This window comes from Myotis brandtii, unplaced genomic scaffold, assembly GCF_000412655.1.
Source record: "Myotis brandtii unplaced genomic scaffold, ASM41265v1 scaffold898, whole genome shotgun sequence".
Classification (NCBI taxonomy): domain Eukaryota; kingdom Metazoa; phylum Chordata; class Mammalia; order Chiroptera; family Vespertilionidae; genus Myotis; species Myotis brandtii.
In genome coordinates, this window is record NW_005371683.1 from 283,366 (window position 1) to 289,778 (window position 6,413).

General features: G+C 42.2%; 1 protein-coding gene and 1 long non-coding RNA gene across 4 annotated transcripts in view; both read right to left on the reverse strand.

The window, feature by feature from the left end:
• Positions 1-2,669, reverse strand: part of LOC106724588 — a 6,735-nt gene extending 4,066 nt beyond the window's left edge. The window contains exon 1 of the long non-coding RNA XR_001360436.1: positions 2,514-2,669. This is a non-coding gene — a long non-coding RNA (uncharacterized LOC106724588). The remainder of the gene's footprint in view (positions 1-2,513) is intronic.
• The window catches only part of LOC102259104 (C4b-binding protein alpha chain), a 33,935-nt gene that overhangs the window by 17,017 nt on the left and 10,505 nt on the right, over positions 1-6,413 (reverse strand). The gene's annotated exons all lie outside the window — the stretch shown is intronic.

The window sequence follows — 6,413 nt, forward strand, 5'->3', positions numbered from 1 at the left end:
TAAATAGATCTGAGTCTTCCTTCAATCACTGCCCTGAAAAATGTACACATTTGGTTCCCATCACACAAAGGTACTGACAGAATAATCGTTCGTTGTCAGCCTTTGATCATCAAAGGTAGTAAAATACCCATCTCAAGAGGTTGGCTTTAATTCTGTTGGAAGTATTCCCTCTGATTTTTAAAATTGTAAGCAGTCACTACAAGTTGACCTGAAGAATGAATATACAGGAAGAGTTTAGCTTGGTGACAAAATAAAACCCACAGCCATGGAATGTTGGTGCTGAAGGTTCACCGAGCCTCATCCAACCCCTTGGTTTTCTCAGTGTCCTGAGACATGTAGAGCTTTCTCAAGATCAGGCAGCTAGTGATGGCAAAGCCTTTGACTCGGGCTTGCTTGCCTTTATGCACACTACTGGCCTGCAGAAGGCTGCGCCTCTACCGGTGCTACTCTGTGTGGTCCCACCTTTATTTTTCTCACTAGAAGGCAGAGATATGGAACATGGTTCCCCACCAGTTGGTCTCCCCTGAGTCATACCCAGCCTGGTCTCTGTGGTCTGCTGTGGAGTTTCTCTTCTCTCTCATTATTGCCCTACCCCCTGGGACATCTTTAAACAGCTCACTTAACAGTTCTTGCTCCTTGTTCCCATCAGAAGGTCCAGCTGCTTCCTTGGGTCCTTCCCTGAGACAGCTAAATTGTTGGAGCAAAAAACAGCACTGTCTCACCCTGGCTGGTGTGGTTCAGTGGGTTGGAGCATCATCCCAGAAACCAAAATGTCACAGGTTTGATTCCTGATCAGGGTACACACCCAAATTGTGAGTTTGATCCCTAGTTGGGGCGCATGCAGGAAGCAACAGGTCAATGTTTCCCTCTTCCTCTTTCTTCCTCTCTCTCTCAAATCAATAAAGTCTTATCCTTAGGTGAGGTGTAAAAAAAACAGCTCTTCATTTTCATGAATAACATATGTATGAAGTTCTGTACTAGGCTCTTCAGGTAATATTAAGAGCCATACTTGCAATATACTTAGATAAGATATAGCCATTTAAATAGTTACACTACAACACCAGTCACACAAGTGCTAGGAGAGTAGGACAACAAATGAGATCTACCGGAAAAGGTTGACAGAACTGAGGCCTGGAGTATCAGGGAAAGATGTCCAGGAATGACTTGAAGATACATGAAGGATGGGTAGAAGCAAGTAGCTGATAAGATAGTAGAAGCAGATTAATACGGAGGCAATGAGCAAAGTCTCTGGCCTCAGAAGGTTGTTACTATAAAGAAAAGGGGAGGCAGAATCAGAAAGGGAGATTTCAGGTCAAAGTTGACAGACATTAAATGCCATTTCATAGGATTAAGGCCATCGATAATGGAAGATTTCATGAAAAAGGAGGAAAAGAGACAGGGAAACAGACACATGAAGAAATAATCGAAAGATGTTGACCAACTTAATAAGGTTTTCTTCTGTTACCTCAGACTCTAAGAGAGGGGAACTTAGAGACAACTTGGAGGCCTGAACATCCCCTGGGCAGAATGTTCTTCATGCTGTACTGACTCTCTAACCTAAACGTAGTGCTACTCCTCAGTAATGTCCAGGTGTTTGAGGGAAAAATCACCTTCCAGGTAGAAATTCTTCCTTAATAAACCCATGCTTTCCCCCCACCTCTCTCAATGATGGAGAAGGCATGGCTTCCACACTTTCAAATCAAGCTGCTGGCTCATAAGAGCACTCAACTATTATTTTAGATTCAGGATTTTCACTCGAAGCTATCCCAAGTCCTACATTTTTTATGCCATGATAGCCATTTTCAAGGAATATGCATAGAAATATCTTCATAATGAAGATGAATTCTCTCAAGTGAAAAAAAATTCTAGCACAAGAGGAAAATATTTTGCTTAAAGGACATTTTCATTGAGATAATATAACAACAAATTAATTTTCATAACAACAAATCTTTGAACAGTTCTAGTTAAGTTCTTTTAAACTCTTTTATTTCTCCTTCATATAATTTTTATAGTTCTCCAAGTGCCCTACCTTTTACTCTAGAAATACTAAGTATTTGCGATAACAGACAATATTTTTCCTTTACTGATGAAATTCCCTCCCCTCAATGAATCACTAACTAAGATTGTAGATGGCATAATTAACTTGTTAGAAGGTAAATGTATTGTAAACATTTTGGAGCATTGAAATATAAAAAATTGATTTGAAAATTAAAGATTATTCCTTGCTAAAGCAGCCTCATGAGAATTTTTACATATCAACACAATTCTAATGACTCACTCTATGAAACCGTTCTGGTGTAGGAACTATGCTAGAGATGTAATAACTGCCTCTATCTAGAAGAATTTCTTTTAAATTTTAAAATTCTTCATTTTATTAATAACATAGTTCATCTTACTCTTTCAAAAAGCTTATAAATTGCCACCACTTGACTACATTTGATGAACTGTTGTTTGGTATTTTTCTTTATATCTTAGAGAAACTACCTCCTTTCCCCAATAACCACTGTACTCACCACACAGGCCTGAAGGGCACAGCAGTAGGGTCAAGACCCCCAGGAGGTACAGGGCTGGGAGAATGCTCTGCAACTTGGGGGGCATGGTGCAGAGTCTCAGAGGTGCCGCACTGGGCTCAGCACTCTTAGACACCTCGAATCAAAATGAAGAAATGTTCTGTAAGTAAACATGAAAATGGTGCCTAAGCCAAGGAACTTGGCCTTGGCAAAGTCCCAGCACTGTGTCACCAAAAAGGGAGGGGCAGTGGGAGTGACTAGGAGACCAAGTGCTGAGCTCAGATCTGTCAGGGTGAGCTGAAAAGTTTTGGGAAGAAGAGTCTAGAGCTTGATGCAAGAGCCCTGTGGGGTTCTGTATGTATTTACAATTATAACCTCAAGACTTCATTGCTGTTGGGATGGTAAAGGTAATGAGTTCCTTTCTGGACATATAATTCCTCTCTGAGTAAATGAAGGCAAAAGGTACCAGGATTGCAGGTTCCTGGTGCAAGGGTATGTGGTGGGCTCTCCAGAAATTGCAAGGCATAGTATGAAAGAAAGGAAAATATCTGAGAAACAGTACTTGTTCAACAAATTAGTTTCTTCAATTTGGGGTTTGAATTGCTCATAGAATAAAGTTTTTAATGTAGAAATTTAAATTTCTTTCTAGTTAGCCTATGGTCTAGGCCAGTGATGGCGAACCTATGACACGCGTGTCAGAGGTGACACGCGAACTCATTTTTTTGGTTGATTTTTCTTTGTTAAATGGCATTTAAATATATAAATATCAAAAATATAAGTCTTTGTTTTGTTTTACTATGGTTGCAAATATCAAAAAATTTCTATATGTGACACGGCACCAGAGTTAAGTTAGGGTTTTGCAAAATGCTGACACGCCGAGCTCAAAAGGTTCACCATCACTGTTCTAGGACATACGCACGTACAGAGGTGAACGCTCATGGCTGTGCATACCTAGTCTCTTACGTAGTTAACCTCCTTGGTGGATATTTTTTACAAATTCCTGTAATACTTTCTCTCTCACAAACACTCTCACCCATGCTGACGGCTCTCTCACACGGCACAAGGATCATGAGGAAAGATGAATTATTGACTCTGCCTTTAGCTCAGATTTTAAAAAAAAAGTAACTGGGAAGTGAATTTACTGCAGACGCAAGGCACCCACCGCTTAATAAAATGTCCTGGGAGGGCGGCCACAGCCCCCACCCCTTGGTGCTTGTGCAGACGGGGGTCCGTCAGGGCTTGAAGCATGGGGCTCGGGGCAAAGGCAGATCTATGACCGTCTGGATGTGCCAATATCATCGATCAAGGAGCATCTTTGATCCTCCAAGCACCAGATGCGCTTCACTCCTCCTCTATTAAATGAGCAGATATAAGATTAATGGCAGTGGACCGGGCACTGCTCCCTGGGCTTAATAATAGAGCCACTCTGTCATTTCTGAGAGGACGTTGGCTTGCATCTGAGGTGCCTGGAGACTCTGGAGATTTATAACAGTCACGTTTGCACTAATAATAAATCCATCACAAATGTACAGACCACTTTAGAGTTGACAGAGTTCTCTCCTCCTCTTTTTTTTGGGGGGGGGGGCGTTATGCTCAGTCCAAATAGGTTACAGTCCAATTTCTTTCTTGTTTTCTTTCAAAATTTATTTTTCTCTCCCTTTATCGACAGCAACTCATGTTCATTGTATAAATATATGAAAGTAAAGAGGCAATACAAATTACCAGAATCCCATCCCAAATGTTGGCCCTGAAAAGTCTTTCTCTTCAGTCTTGAACCTATAATATTGACACCAACAAAAACAATATTTCTCTCTCTCTATATATATGTATATCATGCTGTGATACTATTTTAGAGCCTGCTTTTTAAACCTTTTAATACACTGTGAACATTTTCCCACGTCATTCGCCTTCTACAGCAATCTTTCTAATGTCTGCATAGAGTTCCGTTTTACAAATGTTCTGCCGCTGTCACTACTATCATTTTGGCACCATAAACAGTGCCGCAGTGGACATCCTCATGACTGCGTTCATTACTGACCACTTTACTGGGTTGCCTTCCTAGAAGCGATGGCTGGCTCCTGCAGACAAATCTACGGTCCCAACCAGATGAGTGTTCTGGTTCCCACTCCCACCAACCCTGTGTGTGGGGCCATTTCCCCTCAGCCTCCTCCCATTTGGGCCACCCCCAGGCTCCTCGTAGGAACACTGAGGTCGAGAGCAATCCAGGCTGAGGCCAAGGTCACGCAGCTACCATGTGCCAACACTTGGAAATTTAAATCAAGTGTGAAAGCCAGAAGGTGTCCTTGTCAATATTTAAAGGAAGCTTGTCTCAGGTAGCTGGGAGGCTAAACTAAATGCCAAAATCAGGATAGAATCTTAAAAGGCCAGCAAATTATCCATCAAGTATTTGAAAAAGAACACTTTCAAATACACAAGAATTCAATATTTTACTTTCTATGAGGAAATACATCAAGAAAGAGGAGAACATGAATTCAAAAACCAAAGGCAGACAGAACAGGAAAGCAAGTACACAGACAGGAAAACCTCCACTGCATGTCCAAGTGTGTGGCAAACACTGTCAAATCCCTCTCAAGATCACTAGAGCCCTCTGACTTTGGCACACTCTGGACCACTTCCAACCCCAGGGTCTGCTTTGTCTGTCCATATCTCTTCCCTGGAGGTTACTTCACACAGTCCCATAGGTGCCATTGGGAACCAGTGTCAGTGTGGTCAGGAGCATGCCTAGCTGGTCTGCAGTGTGGGTCAGATGTCCTGAGAGCAAGACCTATTGGCTAATTACCCAAGGTCTTCATTCTCCAGAGGACAAATCATAGTTGGGTTCCACACACATTCAGAGGGCAGTCAGCATAACTGAGCTCCTGTCAGCAACAATAATCCCCTCAGAAATGCTCCTTCTTTAAACTGGCCTCCCTTCTTCATCTTACTACCCACCCACTTGCCAAGCTTTCTGGGGCCACCTGTCAGGGAAAATAGGTACCCACAAATCCTTGCCTCAAGGGAAACTCAAAATAAACATGAAGCAAAAGGAATTCCTCATAGCAGGGGCAGGTAATGGCATTCAACACCATGGATAGATACCTCCCAGTAAGGGGGTTTCCCTAACAGTCCAAGCCCCTCTGTGAGATCTGTCATTTACTGAAAGCCTGCTCTACGCCATTGCCTCTTCAGAGTATGTTTGGGAAAATTAAACAAAAGAGGCCAATGTTAACCATTAGGTACTGTGTACTAGGGAAAGACAAGAGAGCCAGTGGAGCTGAGATATGAGTGAGAACCCAAGTCCACATGCAAGACCCATACAAAACAATGAATGTAGTAACTTTATGTAAAAACATTGTTGGGTTTGTATATGGACCTCATTGCAGAGGAGGCAAGGTTGGAGAAAGTGGTGAGTGGAAGTGAATAGAGCCTCCCAAATACCTCAAGATATAAAAGCAATTCACATGGGGTTTCTCCTTGTGTGTGGGATAGTAGCTCAAGGCTTTTTATTTGTCTATTAAAGAAAATAAGAACTAGATCAGATGGAGGACTTGCGAATGCACAGGGGGCTGCCACGTGGGCTTCACATTCACCGAGCTTTCAGAGTTTGATCTTTGAGGATGAAATAAGTGGGTCAGACACAACATAAATGCCTTCGTATAAAACCAAAGTCAAGAGGCAGCCTTAGCAAGTCAGAGAGCAAGCACTTGGGGGTTTAGAAAGGGTGCAACTCTCTGCCAATAGGAGAGAATGGACAAGACTTTTGGGGCGTGTTGACATTTAATGTAAATACTGAGCACCTGGTGATTTGCGCATGGGGAACATGGAGTAAGGGAATACAGGGAAATATAACTGACGCGAACCCAAGTCCACAAGCAAGACCCATACAATACAATTAATGTAGTA